At 48.4% G+C, this 15851-nt stretch overlaps 1 protein-coding gene across 8 annotated transcripts in view; it reads left to right on the top strand.

The window, feature by feature from the left end:
• The first annotated feature begins 233 nt into the window (after positions 1 to 233).
• Positions 234 to 15851, top strand: part of myt1lb (myelin transcription factor 1-like, b) — a 110015-nt gene continuing 94397 nt past the window's right edge. For 7 of the 8 annotated variants that reach the window (XM_036541572.1, XM_036541574.1, XM_036541570.1 and 4 more), the window contains exon 1: positions 234 to 348. The gene's annotated coding sequence lies outside the window, so the exon portion shown is untranslated. Of the gene's footprint in view, positions 349 to 761; positions 882 to 15851 lie in introns of those variants that run through there. The other variant, XM_036541569.1, reaches the window with a different exon arrangement.

The raw sequence follows: 15851 nt of genomic DNA, 5'->3' as shown, positions 1-15851 counted from the left end.
CGAGAGAGAGAGAGAGAGAGAGGGAGGGAGAGAGAGCTAGAGAGAGAGAGAGACTGAGACAGAGAGAGGAAGCCAGATTGAGAATTCAGCCCAGGACGGAGCAGAGGGAATGCTTTTCTAGCCTGCCTCACCCTCCCTCCCCAAACGCACGGCACACAGGTCCCCCCCCCTCCCTCCCCCCCCGCACCTCGCTTATGTGTTTCATTTTTTATATATTTTTTTTTTGTCGCTGTTGCCGTCGTCGTCGTCACCTCCGCCGCGGTCTCTCCGGTTGCTTCCTGGCTCTTGCTCCGCGCGGCGGCTCCGTGGACGTCCGAGCAGCCAGGGGAGGACGCGGCATGTGAGAGGGTAAGTCAGACGCTGCGCATCCCCCCGTCCACAGCGGCGCCTCGGTCTCGACGGGGAGGTGGTGGTGTGCGTGCGTGTGTGTGTGCGTGCGTGTGTGTATGTGTGTGTGTGGCGGGGAGGGGGGGGTTTGCGCGTCGCTCTCTCTCCCTGCCTGCCTGCCTGCCTGCCTGCCGTTCTCTCTCTCTCCCTCCCCCCCCCAAGCCTCTGGCCGCGCCGACACCTCCTCGCTGGGCGCTCCTCTCCGTCTCATTGGCCTTGCCCCTCTTCCTTCTCACGCTGCACTCCGGGCCTATTGGTTGCCTGCCTTGAACCATTATCTCGACTTTTCTCCACCCCCCCCGCCAACCCCAGCCACCGCCGCCACCACCAAAAACCCACCCCCCCCTCGCTTTCCCTCCTCCATCTTTCAAGTCGTAAAAATAATTAGCATACAGAAGCAGAGGGGCGAACTTCACGTTGAGGTCTGGCAGAGAGAGAGAAGACACCCTGGCGAAAAGTTTGCGAGAAGACAACATTTCAGAAAAAAAAAGCTGGTATGTTTTTTTTTTCCCCTGATGCTATTCCTGTTGCAGCGTATAAGCCTTGGCATGCATAGCTGAATGTAGGTTTTTATTTAAGTGTGCCGGAAGATATTTCTCAAAATGGAAGATAGGAAGAGATACAGCGAGAGAGAGAGAGAGAGAAAGAGGCTGGTATCAGACGTTGGCAGCAGAGGCTAAAGGCTGAAGTCTTGATTTTAGATGAATGTCTCGAAGGCTGTTTTCTTCCTCGCTGTGTACAGCATAACCTCCATACAGATGTGTTGCTTTCTCTCGGTCAGTTGCACCTGCACTGAATGTAGTATTAAAACTGATGTGAAGTAGGGCTTTGGTCGTGCGGGCAGTAGACCACACTATCTTTCAGCAACCTACTTCACGCGTTTGCAAGCTTCAGCGTTGTTCAAGCTCAGGCGTGTTGTGGGGCGGATTGTTCTTTGTTAAAAAGAGATAAACTCGAATCCAAACTGGGTTAAAGTGGCATTTGGATCTCTGTAGCGTACGTGGTTTTGAGGACTGTTCCTCATTCCTAGCTTTGGAATGTGTATGCTGCTACACTGTGCATACACCCCAACGGCTCGGGCTGGACCTCTTGTTTTTATTGTTTAGTTTGTGAGTGGGGAGCTGCTGTTTGGTGTTGCTGGGGTGTTGCAAGGCTGCAGAGGAGCTGGTATTTTTGGACAGGCTGGAAAGCTCGGGCTGAAGGCTGGACGCTGAAAAGAAAGGCGTTTGTTCGTGTTGTTTTTAGCTCCACGTGCGTGGCGTTCTGACGGGAGTCGCACCAGGGGGACGAGCTGCGACTGGGGACGGCTGGGGGTGGCGAGGAGCCCGGGTTCAGACTCACTCTGGGGGACTCTGTGTCTCCCCTCAGCAGTGTTAGACTGGGGGAAAGTGTTCTCCTCACAGTATGAGCTGAGTAATGAGGTGACTGCTCTGTGTTACACAGAAAGCCTCTGCTTCACAGCAGAGAAATTGGCTGAAAGTTGGAAACTTTTGTGTCTGTCATGCATCACTTTGAAACATATTCTTCTTTTTACCATTAATAATAGTAATAATAACAACAATAAACAACAGCAACACAATAATAATAATAATAATAACTGCTAATTTTGCTTGTATGGTTTTAATCAATGCTATAATTATTTTTAACATTTAATTTACTATTGTTACTACTGTTGTTATGATAGCGTCTAGTATTACATAATGTTACTATACAGTAGTCATGTTTATAAACATTTATTATTATTATATCTTTTGGTTAATAATGTTACAGAGCTCATAGAAGTAGGCTACATTAGAAGTTTTCCAGATTTGGTTTTTGTTATGAGGGTGTGGCTGTTTAGGTTTGCTCACAATATCTAGGGGTTGCCATGTGCTTTTTTGTTTTTAAAATCATTTTAGTGGTCTGCTTTTTTTTATTTTTTTTATTTTGGATTATTTTTATTTTAGCTTTGGTGATGAACATGAGTTTATTACTATTCATTGCTTACTTTTTTTGCAAATCACATTTGGTTTCCTTTCATCAAAAATGAAGTGAGGTCTGGATGGCACACGTGTGCCCCCAGTCCGGACGCAGCTTCATGTGTGACGGCCACACATGTCCCCTGGTGCACAGTGTATGGGGGCCGTCTGTCCCCAGCATCGTGCCATCTGACAGCCTCTGCTGTCCCTGTGTGCCACGCAAGGCCTCGCCGTTGGCCATGCCAGCTCGGGGCCGAGGATCGGCCAGCCAGCGGGCGCCCCGTTAAAACAAAACCCTCTCAGAGACGCAGGCCGCGGGCGTCGCGGGGAGGAAGTCGAGGGGCCGGCGAGGGGGGGCACGGGGTCGAGGCCGCGTTCCGCGCCAAGATGTTTCCGTTCGGAACCGATCCAGATTGATCGGGGAGAAGGGGAGGGGGAAGAGACGGCCCTCCCCGGGCTGGGAACTGCAGGGGTTAAATGTATAATTCAGCAGCCCTGCTGACTCCCGGCAGCCAGGCGGGGTCTTTTCAGCCGAATCCGGCGGAACGTCATTTTTCGGGCTGCGCCTCCCGAAGGCTGCGGGCGAGCGGAACAATGCGTGCATTAATAACGCGCGTTATTCTCCCCGCTCTCTCAGGAGGCGATACAGCCGGAGCCAGGAAGTGTTTCCAGTGCGTCTGGAGTAACAGCCATTTAAAGCAAAGCTCGGCCTCAGTGTGCTAGCACGTACTGGGTTAGAGGCTATCCTCTGGCAAGGATACTTAATGACAGACGTTTTAATTAACTTACTATTTATTTCATTAATTCACAAAGCAGGGCCGTTTAACCTTGCAAATATTGTTCAATATTAATATACAGGCAGTAACGATATTACATATGAGGTCTGGAATGCAAGTGTTCATGTGAGTATCATCACGGCTCTTGTATGTATTTTGCATTACATGTTGAGGTTGACTGTGAAAACAATACGTTGGCGATGACAGGATTTAAAGTGAGGTTTAACCTGCGGTAAGCTTTAATGAAGACACATAATAAGCCTGTGAAATTATGACACACAGTGGTGTTAACACTGTTATTATCACACGTGTTTCAGAATGAAATCTCCAAAATAACTCGCATGGTACAAATAACTATAATCATGGTAATTATCACAGTCATCACTATAATCAGTCGCACGAAATCAAAATAATTCCAGTTCCAAAATAATTTAAGATGATCAATGGTTTAAAATGATAATAATGCAACAGTAATAGCAGTTATGGGGAAAATGGGAAAAGTAAGCATATGTTATAAACAGTGAATCACTAATAAGCAGTCTCCCCCCCCCCTCCCCTACACAATAGATGTTTTTGCATTTAATTAAAAAAGACGCATTCAGTGAGCAGGTGTCATACGTGAAGAAATGCTTTCCTACAGGCGTGCTGTGCTTAACTTAGACCCATCTCAGATAGGGCTTATTTTAGTTCAGATAGCAGATGTTTGTGCAGGCTGCATTAAGGGAAAAAAAACCTTTTTATTGGTCCACCCCCATTAAATTACATTGTATTATTATTATTTACCTGCATTATCAGATTTGCTCCACAGATGCTCTTACCCAGAGTCACTTGCACAGCTTACAATTTTTGCATATTATCCATTTATACATCTGTATTTTAACTGAGGAAATTCAATTAAGTACTTTGCCCAAGGATACAACGGCTTTGGCCCACCTGGGAATCAAACTGGCAATCTCTGCGCTACAAGCCCTACTTCACATGGCAAGTAAGGTGTGCTGGAGAAGGTAGAACTCACAGGCTCAAAAGGAGAGAATAAGAACTTCGTGTTGTTTTTACTCACGGGTATATATGAAATTCAAAACAGTTGGGAAGGTAGATTTTTTTTCCATGTAAAATCTTAAGGGAAATGAATACCTATCCGGATCTTCCAATTGCGTCACAAAATAGAAAAAATAATGCAGTAAGAATTTGTAATGTAGTAAGAATCTCCACTCAAGAAATAGTAGAGGTATTCTTGGATGTTCTGAGACCCATGGCTGAATGTATTTAGGGGACATTTATTTTTAAGGTACTTTGGTGTTTTTGATGTGTATTCCATCTGAGAGGGAAGGTAACTGCGATTAAATTATAGTGGGAAAGCACTCTGCATGACTCATGTTGTGTCCAGCTCTATAGAGTCCCTTCAGTGTTTTCTGTTAATGACATCTGTAGGGAATAGAGCCGGTTTACCAGCCACAGAACAAGCACAGTACCACTCTGGAGTGGTGAAGTATGGGTATTGAAGTTTTCAAACTCCCAGTCTTAAATTCAAATAGGGTCACATTCGTTATGGTGCAGTGGGATTAAAGAATTTGTTCATCCTTGTCTGGAACTTCACAGTCTAATTTTGAAACTTTCGATAGCGATGCAAAAATGGAATTTCTCAAAAAGCCAGAGATGCTGGCTCTTTGTTTCGTCAATAGGAGGATCAAAGTTTTGGCTTGCATGAGAACCATTGTGATTTTATCTATCACTACAAACTATGTAACCAAGGTGTAATTGCTTAATTCATATTTCCTAAGTGAATATTCTAACAGAATATTAGATTTTATAAATATTGTTGTGATGAAAAGAGCCCCATTAAGTCCTGAATGATTGAAATTTAGCTGCCATATTGGTGGCATGCAGTTAATCAGACAGGTTGGGCAGTAAAATAAAATTAGCGTCCTGTGAGATTTGACCTCAGTTCGCCCCGGGGAGAGGCAGGGAAGGGGGGACGCGCGCCTGTTAAATGTTTTAAGTTCCTCAACCCAACTGATCACTGATCCAATGAATCGAAACTAATAGGTCCCGTGGGATTTTCAAATGATACCATTATCCAGTCTGGCAAGGCAAGACAAAACAGGACAGCGCAGGGGGCGGGTGGAGGGGGGGGTGAGGAGAAGGGGGGGTGGGGGGGTCATGTGACCGGGACTCAGACAGATGAGTAAGCCCTTCACACACACAGTGTGCTAATGCACTTACACAGCACGCCGGGCCCAGCTAGCGCAGCGGCGGCGACCTACCCGCTGTAAGCAGGGGGAGGATAGCGATCGACGCTAACGCTGAGAGCCTTACAGCCCAGCTCCTCTCCAGACCGCCCCCAAGGCGCCTCCGAGGTGCAGGCCCACGCTGACGGCGGCGACGACGATGGGGGAGATGGCGTCCGCTGTGCTGCTCGGGTGCAGTGAATTTTGTGTTCGTTGTTTTTTTTCCTCTCATGTCATTTGCTACTTATTTTTGCTTTTTCTGTTCATCTCGCCGTTTGTTTATGAGATTTGTTCTTGCGAGACCGACATCCTGAAAACATGGGGAAAGAACGATGCTAAAAATAATGTGGAAGATATTGAGGCAGATTCCCCCCCGATTCAATAAGTCTGTGCGTTTTTACTTAGATGGATCTGCTGCTGGAGCACCATATTGAATTCTCACAAACACACACAAAAATAAACCCCTCAGAAAAAGCTTAGAAAAACACTACATCAGCACACAGCCAATATTTGCCACCCTGTGTGGAGAGAGTGCCGACATCCACAGCCCTTACCAAAGCCCGAACCCCGAACCTCGCCCAGCGAGGGTCCCCATTTAGAGTAGGGTAGAGTTAAGAAGGCCATAAGAGGGGCTCCCGAGTGGCTCAGTAGTTAAGGTGCTAGTTTTCAGCTCAAGATGAGCTCTATATTCCGGGTTTGGCCCGGCTGATGAAGATGAAGGTAGCCCACAGTGGCATCGTTCTGAGTGGGATAGGGGTGGGTGGGATGGCGAGGGTTTCCTCGTCTCACTGCTCTCAGGCACCTGCGAGTTGCTCGGGCGACATCAGCAGAGCGGCTCTTATCCTCCGATGGGCGTGTGCTCCCCTATACGGCACCGTGTGGCTTGTAGTGAAAAAAAAATATCCAGAAGATTGCGGTCATCTCACTGCAGAGCAGCTGTGGGTGTGGTGGTTGTTGTGGTGAGACAAGCCCAGGATACAATTAGTGATTCCAAAAATAATATAGGGGGCTGCAAGAAGTGGAAACAAGCAAAGATAATAATACAAATGAAATAATAATAAAAAAAGGGCTGTGAGACAGGGTAGACGCAGCTTTCAGCAGGAAGTCATGAATCCGCCCTGGGGCTTTGTGTGACGAAAATACAAAAGACGCCTCCCCGATCTCAAACGCCCTCAGCCTCAACACCCACCTACCCGGAAAATCGGGGGGTCTCCGATTCCCACCTGGCGCTGAAAACGTGATCCAACCCCCCCGCACAGGAGGCCAATTAAAAATCAATCTGAACTTTTGAAGAGGAGTGTAATGGGAATCCAGCGGGCGCCGGGGCCCCTGGGTGATTAATGCCGGCTCTCACCTTGTGGCATAACAAGTCAGGGGGTGCATTCATCACCTGGGAGAACCTTCACCTGCCCCTTATTGTTGCAATCAAATAGTGTCAAAAAATAAGAATTTGCATGAGTTATAATGGAGTCTGTGAACAAGTGATAAAGTGCGGAGAAGGAGGAAGGGGGGGTGGTGGGGGGGGGGGGGGTGCAGAGAGGAAAAGAACAGTGGTTCCTGCAGGCTCTCTCCTTTTCTCAAGCATTAGCGTGTTCCTGTCACTGCGGAGATGGGAATTACACGTCCTTCCTGCGGTGGAGTGGCTCGCTTCTCCTTCTCGAGCCGCACCGGGACAGAGAAAACGCAACGTTTTTTGTTGTCGTCGTCGTCGTCGTCGTTGGCGTTGGTGTGTTTAATTGCATCGTGAAACCGCTTCTGCGTAGAAACCCCCTCAGATCCATTTCAGTTACCTCTGTGTCCTTATTCAGGCAGAGGGAGATAATCAAACGGTATTGTAGGGGATGGGTTCAGTGGCTCCCCGTGACAGCGCAAGAGAATGTAAGCAGGGGAGGTGCGTGCTTAGAACGCACCGACAAACCCAGACATCGGAATATCGGAATCTCTTTGCATACGCTAATTGCGCGTGGCACGGTTCGCTAGGAAACGTAGCTTCTTCGCTGCTGATTTGGCTTGAACATCAACAGACAGGAGGCACATACATACAGGCAGGAAGCCTCACCTGTGTTTTTTTTTGCCACCTCCTGCCGCCACCTCCACCCAAACCCCCCTGACTACTACCATCACTGTGAGCGTCTGACAGGCAAAGGGGGCTGTGAAGTTGCAAAGCCGCTGCAGAAATCTTTGGAAATGCAAATTACAAAGAATACCGACAGGAATTTTAACCTCTTGCCGCTTCAGCGTCTGCAACATTTGAGGGTTTTTTTTTTGGGGGGGGGTGGGGGGGGTGTTATCACAAAAAAGGGAAAAGCATTGCTAGAATGTGGAAGGCCCTGTGCAATATTGGAAAATGATTACAAAATACCCATCCATAATTCATCAGGCAGAATTTGTGGGGGACCCGGCTCCTTATGTATGCCGGCTCTTTAAATCAGATTTGTCGGTTTTGATCACTGTAAAATCTCTCCGTCACACAGCGGCAATATTGGGGAGAATATTACACTGTCTAATGGATAATTGATAATGGCAAGTGACACTTGGCGAGACGACGGGCAGCCAATGGGAGAGGGAGAGGAATGCGGCGTGGGGTGCAGGCTGATTGATTCTGATCCATTCCCCCTGCGATCCTCCGCAATCCCTCTTTTCCCTCGCACGCGTATACGTGGGGTCACGTCTGAGCCCTGCTGAGGGAACGCCGTGCTCAGGCGAAGAGCGGTGACAGAAGGGAGGGACGTTCAGGGACAGCGCTGTGCCAGCCCCACCTGGGAGCCAGCGTTGTTGCGGCACGCGGTGAAAGCACAGGCGTGGTTTAGGTCTTTCTGTGTTTTCACTGAGCGTCTGTCTTATATAGAATTTCAGCACCCTCTGAACGCGGCTGCAGCGTGTGTACATGTTGAGGGGGAGTCTGGGGTCTTTATGCCTCTGAAAGTAGAGGAGGGAGGTATGGGGTGGGGGGTTGATGGGGTGGGGGGGGGGGGGGGGTCAGAGCTCATCCTTCACCCCTCAGTAAGAGGTGCCAGCATGTGGTGGGAGATTTCTCCCCCATACCTCCGCAGAAATGACAGGCAGCATAAACACCGCTCAGGTCAATAAGCGCAGTTACCCGCCGCTGGTAAAGGCGAACGAGTTCTGCCGCGGCGAGCGAGAAGTTATAATGCTCAGGGTCCGATTCTGACGGCTTATTGGCATCCCATCAAGACAAATCAAAGCGCCGAGAGAAAGCCATATCTCCGCCAACAAAAGGAGACTGCACTTACTGTTGATTGTGTTTCTCGGGCATGTCAAAACATTCTTTTGTACTGCGAGGGGCCGGCTCTTCACCAGGCCGTGCTGGTTTTAGCTATCGATTGGATTTAATCCCCCCCACCCCCCGTACATGTCTAGATAGCTGCAGTTTGACATTTCTCAAACTAACCCATTTGCAAGCAATTCGACGTCTCAGCCCCGGTCCCGGCAAAGTCTGACAGCGAGACGTTGCAGATGAGTTTGAGGACTATTCCTCAGAAAGAACTTTCAGCAAATCCTTCCCCTGTTGCAGAGTACTTTCTCCGAGACAGGCACAGCGGAACAAACTCCGCCGTGAAAACTGACCGTGTACCCTGTCTCGTTTCACTCCCTGTTGGCTAAGAGGAACATTAACAAGAATTTCAGAATAGCTGTTTTACAAGACCATGTACTGTAGTTATGAAACCATCCCTCCATATTACCTCGAAAGAGCAAAACGGGCAAGGCGTGGGAAGAGCTATGAAACGTGATTGCTGAATCTGTTCAAAACAGAAAAAAACAACCTGTCAGCTGTTCCCAAACACCGTCATGAATCAAAACTGGCCGTGAATTTTATATTTTCGTGTATTTATGACACCAAGGCAACCACGGATAATCATACGTACAAAATACACGTCGGTGCTTTATCCTTGTGTGTATCCTTGCTTAGTGCAGCCCTTTTTCAGTGACAGGCAGAAAGGCATGTGTCGCAGAGGAGAAAGCGCCATGTTACCTCATCCAGCCAGAAATGTGCCATTTCGCCCCGGCCAACTGGTCACCCAGCCACTGCGGCACACAGCTCCACGACGTTGATAACAGACATAATAACATGAGCAGGTGCCCGGCCGTCAGGCTTACCGCTGTTTCCATTTAACACTTCCACTTCGGGGCCCCGGTCTGGGCAGCCCCTGGGTCTGAGCTGACAGACACCTGCACAAAGCCGGAGAGCGCGAGTCTGGCTTAAAGAGGCAGGACAGACACCCGCTCCCATACCAGCTATGTGCGAACCACTGCAAGTACTCAAAACAGACCTCTTGAGGAGGAAACCCGGATTAGCTGCTGTATGCTATGAATCTGATATTTTATCTGTTACTGTTGGCTTTCTCTTTCAAACAAGAAAAGCTTAACATTTGTTACATTTAACACAAATAGTTTGGAGAGTTAGGTTAGCTCTATGTAAGTGATATTATTTCAGGTGCATTTCACGTTGTTCCAGCTGTATTTATGCAAGGTGTAAAATGGGCCAGGCATTACAGCCTTAACCTTAACTGTGTGTTTGGATACCTCTCCTAGATGATCAGAGGTGAAGTACTTGGTGCTCTTGGTCCAGCAGATTGCACAGATGATATCCGCACAGCCAAACGTGACCAGATCTTAAGCTTGACCACAGTGGCCCTGACATTTGTTATGGCCCTGTTTCTCGGAGAGCAAGTTCGGGCGTACCCCCCGCTCCTGAATCTCCACCAGCGGGCGAGCGGGAGCGGAGAATCGGGGACACAGAAGAGCGCGGGGGTTTAAAATAGCGGCGCGGCGGAGATGGAGGGCCCCGGCCGCGCCTCGTCAGCAGTTCCGGGGATGGAGGCGCATCCCGCGGGTGCCAGGCGGGATCGCCCTACTTTCTGGATTTACCCTCTGTCCTCGTTCACACTCCCCACGCAGCTGCACTCCTCTGCCCACTGCCGCTCCTCCTCTCCTTCACTCTGTCCCTGTTACATGCCTCCCCTGCATCCGAAACCGCAGGCCCAGATCGCACGCCCGTCCACCAAAACACACCACCCCCCCAGAGGGGCGCTAACGAAGGGAACGCCCCCGCTCCAAATCAGGGGGCACCGCCTCAGCTCCGAGCCGACACGGCAAAGGAGTTTTTGTCTTCCAATGATATCCTGTGTCTGCTCCGCACCTACTTTGCATTATATTATTGCCATTCAGCAGACCCTCTTATCTAGAGTCCAGCTCATCCTCTTATCCCTCCTGTCCTTACAGTTTTATACAGCTGGATACTCACTGAGGCAATTCTGGGTGAAGCACCTTGCCCAAGGGTACAACAGCAGTACCCCGGGGGGGACTATGCTACCACTGGCACTATGCTACACTGCCACGCCCAAACCCGACTGCTGGTCTAAAAGCTGCATTATGAAAGCGGTCGTTTTGCTCTGGGTCATTCCACCGACCCCGAACTGTTCTCTGGCGAACACCCCTGGGCCGCGCCCCTGCGCCACGCAGAAGAGGGAAGAGGGAAGAAGAGGGCCACGTTGGCGGTTGGAAACGGAGGTGCTGCCCCATTGATGTCCTGACCCAGTTTCTCTGCTGCTCCTCGCGCTCGGCGCTGCTCGGCGCTCCGAAATAGCAGGGAACACAAAGCCGAGGCTCATTTCCGTCTCGCTCCCCTGCTCCGCCGCCGTGTGCAAGCGTCCGCCGTGCAGCCGCGGGATACAATGGCAGCTTCATTACTTAGGGAGGTCGCGGATGTACAGGGCGTCACGGATGTACAGGTAATTGAAAAGCGGGCGCAAGCGTTAACAAACAAAGGGCCGCCACTTGCCTGTTGCATTGCGTCGTCCCTCCATTGTCCCCTCTGCCTCGCGTGTAAACCGCGTCGTGCCTCCATTGTCCCCTCTGCCTCGCGTGTAAACCGCGTCATGCCTCCATTGCCTCCCCTGCCTCGCGTGTAAACCACGTCGTCCCTCCATTGTCCCCTCTGCCTCGCGTGTAAACCGCATCGTGCCTCCATTGTCCCCTCTCCCTCGCGTGTCAACCGCCCTGTTAAGTTCTTTTGTGGTCAGTGCGTTATTCGATTCCCCGTTCAAAGCGGCTCGTGTGTTAGCCATTAGCATTTACTGAATCACGGCTCACCTGTGTTGTTTGAATAAACACTCCGTCTCTCTAACTGTGCCCTCAGATTGTCTCTTCAGTTTTTGTATTATTTTACATATTGCACATTATTATTTCCTCATTGTTTTGTGGGTTTTGCCTTAAATACGCTCTCAATCTGAATCGGAGTATGAATTGTCATACTTTATCATTCCAGACACTGCACAGTGGTGAAGGAATAGAGGCTATAATTTCATAACAGCCTCCTGTTGTACATTGGAAAAGAAAAACGGAAGGAAATTTCACTTCCGATGCTTTGCGTCCCCTATTCAAGGCCAACTACAGGGATGAATGAATCTGTGTGAATACAGGCATAAACAGCATTCTTAACTGAAAAACTGTCACAAAGGGCTTCATAGATTCCATATTAAGAGGTCAATTAAAATTGACCACAAGCAAATGGAATGAGGGTTGTCTTAATGCTGCGCTTTATGGTTCCATAGAGTAAGATATTTTACAAGCGATTTGCTTTTGAGGAACAAAACAAAAAAAAAAAAAAACTGAAACGTTATGCGGAACAGCATGGAAAACATCTCCTCGGTCCCCTACTGGTAAAACTTAAAGAGGAGAACTGCTTCATCTGTTTTGGTGAATAAGGGAAGTGAGGAGACCTGAGGAGAGAAAAGCAGGCATTTGGCTCCGGTGTAGCACAGGGATTTCTTGGTTTTCTTGTGAGATTAACTCGCATGGGAAGGATAGGTGTTCGGTTAGTCACACCCTTGTTATGTAGCTGCTGTCTCCTGAACAGATGATGCGTGTATCTGCTGTGGTTTCACCGCAGGCTTCCCTCGGCTTCGGACCCGCTAGGCGTTACCTGCTCTCTCTCCCTTGTTTCCCTGTTTCTGTTGGTTTTGTACTGACTCACACTCACTGGGGCCTCAGTGGCTCAGGGCTAATTTTAAGCGCGAAGGTGTCTCAATATGACACATTTCTGCAGTCGGTGCCACACTCACGCGCACACACACACACACACTCATGCACACAGACACTCACGCACACACACACACACACACACGCACACACCCACACAAACAGAGCTATACAGAATATACCTGCCTAAATAAGAGAGTGGCAAACAATGGTCCCATTCATTCACAGGAATCAATGGTGGGTACCGTGTGGTGAAAGACTATCAATCTGAGTCTGTCCGTCTGGTGATCGATAGCTTCATATATAGATATAGGTGAGAAAAAGTGCTTAAATGGAAAAAATGACCATGGATTTCAAAAAGTGTCATTAAGATACACCATAAAGAGATCTATGCTTTCTGTCTCTTTTTGTGTTGTGGTATCTGAAGTGGCTTTTTCTTTGCAGTAGCCTTGAACTTCTTGATAATGGGGTCCGCAGTGGCTGCTTCGGCCTCGTGCGAATACTTTCACAGCCATCACCTCCCTGGTGTAGATCAATGACCCTGACTCTCGCGAAAATGTGCCAGTAATTTGCAGAAAGCTCTCTTAACTTTTACCTACATAATGAATGCTACTAGTGAACAACTTCTGTGTGCAAACTCCTTTTGTGGCCAGCATTAACACACATTAGCTGTAAGCTTCTGGAATGTTCCGAAACCTTCCAACGAATGACCAGACAACAGAATGTTGAAGTGGGGTTCTTTCAGCAGACTAATGTCTAGGGTGGTTATGGTGTGGGATGGTGTTGGATCAGTTTAACGAATGGAAGAAAAGGCCCAGCGTGGAGAAAGCAAGGCAACGCCTCCAACCGGCTCTGAAAGTACGGTGGCAGCCCCAGGAGGATGACTCAGCAGAATAAATGCCTTCGTACTGCAGTATAAATGATATTAAGTTTTAATTCCAATCCATTTTTTTCAAACCAGGCAAAGATTATGGTCTTTCCCCTCTCAGACGGTGCTTCCCAAACGATGGGCCCTCTCTTGTTCCCACCCTAAGAACCTTGAAACCTTATCACACTGTCACAGTCAGAGCACCATCCCTTTAGTTTCAGCTGGAATTGATCGTCGTTTGCCCTCCTGCCTTCAAACTTTCGCATCAGTACGAAGCTCCAGAAAAGGCCTGACTAATGATCCGAATAAACAGGACCCGAACGTACACACCGGTATTTACCTGCGCACAGCTAAAACCTTGTTTACAACACCAGGTGATGTTGCCTGTCTTTGTCTGGCATTAGGGGAACGTCAGCAGCACACAGAGTTCGGCTCTGTGATGTTGCTGCAACGTTCTGCTTGTGTCTCGCTCCACTGCATTTGTTCTTAAGCGAAGGCACCTGGTACAGTTGCCTCTTGCACATGGAGAAAATATGCAAAACAGCCATGTGAGGGGGGGTCCTCCTCTTTGATGGGAGCTTATTTGTTCGGTCAAATTTCGCTGTCCAAGTAGCTGTCAAATTTTGTACTTAATGTCATATTGGAACCATTATGATCAAAAAATACCTCCCTGTTATCTTTACTATTATTCTAATTATTGTGATAGAATAATTCTATATTATATTATTCTCTATACACCTTTTGATCAGCAGTGCAATGTAAAATTTGTGATGTGTTGTATACAATATGAAAGCGTGAAACAGTCTATTTTTAAGCCACTCTATGAGTCAACAGATTTGGCTTCTCTAAGCAGCTATTGAGTCACACGAATGAACCTTTTCATTCATGGACACATAACCCAACCTATGACCAAACTTGTGTCAGCGTTGACTTTGGAAAGCGACAGCATCATGCCAGAATGGTCCAGTTAATTGCGTTCTTAAGACATCCCGATACCAGCTGGGTGCGGATTCTGGCGAAGGTCGGTCCGCTTCTCCTTTGCATTTTGCGTTAGCACGTCAAAAGACGGCCTTTCGCATCGCAAAGCGGAGGTCCCTCTTGTCTCGCGCGTGACGGCAGTCACGGTCACCGCGCGCACAGCCCAGCCGCGAGACACGCCCCGTCTTCGCGTGACTCCAGCATCGCACCTGTCAGCGGCGGGATGCTGTCTGACTGCAGACTGCGGTACTGCTCCGTTTCTCCCCAACAACCCGTTCGCCAGCATTGTGCTGGCTGCACAATGGTTTGCACAGCGCCCGTCAAAACGATCGAGACCTGCAGTAAAATTAACGGGTTGGAAGTAAGACTATAGCTGCTGCTACATGTTCACATGCTGTGTATATAGTTGGAATATGGTCGTCAAACTGTTATCTGTCAATATCAGATATAAGTGTTAAAATTATACATGCCATAGCTTTATTAGTATGGAGAGGTGCTAGCTACTATTTACAGTCTCTGCATGCGTAGATTTAGACACGCAGAGGAGCTTCCAAGAATTACCTTGCCTGTATAATTAGCCGTTATGCTGTTTGCAGCTGATAATATTCAGAAACAATGTTTTTAAAGGGGAGCCATGCATTCCCAATGAAGTGTGGAAAGACTGATTAAAATGCCATGGTTGCAAGCCAAAATCATCTATTGCTTTTCCAAAACCAGAACAAAGGGGTTCTGGGTAAGAGAGAATGCTGTAGTGTTACTGACTGCCTTTTAAACGTGAAACTTAGACAAGAATAATATTGTGCAGTTTCCACTGCAAGTTCCCATTAATGTTCAGCAAGGCTCATGGACCGTAGGTATTGTCTTGTGTGTAGCTTACATGTATGATACACATTTTTTCCTTGCTTCTCTCATGACAGAAAGAAACTTCGAAAATGCGCGTGTGATAGTGGGTTCATGAAAGGAGAAGCTGCGTGGCTAACGCCGAGCCGAATTTTCTGAAAGGTTTCGCAGAAGGGACGGCTTGACGGTTGTCACATGGCGATGCTGATTGAGATTTAGTGAGTAGCGTGGCTTATGAAGGGGACCTTGCGCTGACTGATTAATTACTCACCGAGACCGAACACTTAAAGTCCCATTTAGAGACATCAAAGTGAGATGTGCTTGCCGCCAGCGAGCGGGGAGGCCGTGCTGTGATAGCGAGCGGATACGCGACCGAATGTGATCAGATCCCTCCCATATCATGCACCCCCCCCCCCCCCCCCCCGGGAAGACATTCTCATCTAGTGTGTTTTACAAAGCAGAGATACCAGAATACATGCAATCAGGCTCCATGAGCCTATGCAGAAAACAATGAGATGACATCTGAACGTGTGTCTACAGTATGAGTCAAACAGAGCTACAGTAACGGAGTCACCACGATAGACACTCCCCGGGAGTAACAGTGCATCCTCTCCCAGCTCTGATACATAAAGCATGTCGCTGGACCAGGAGATGCTGTTACAGCAGTTGCGATGGCATGACACCCTTCTCTCCTGCAAACCATTTGAAGGGATCAACCAAACCACTGCAGATATTGGTGGCAAAGCATACAGGACTCTGTTAGGAACTGATCTCTCATGAAAAACATCATTGTGCCGTAATTTTAACGTTTAAT

This window comes from Megalops cyprinoides, chromosome 12 (assembly GCF_013368585.1).
Source record: "Megalops cyprinoides isolate fMegCyp1 chromosome 12, fMegCyp1.pri, whole genome shotgun sequence".
NCBI lineage: Eukaryota > Metazoa > Chordata > Actinopteri > Elopiformes > Megalopidae > Megalops > Megalops cyprinoides.
Note: the sequence above shows the minus strand (reverse complement) of the source record. Positions and strands in the feature narration are given on the sequence as shown.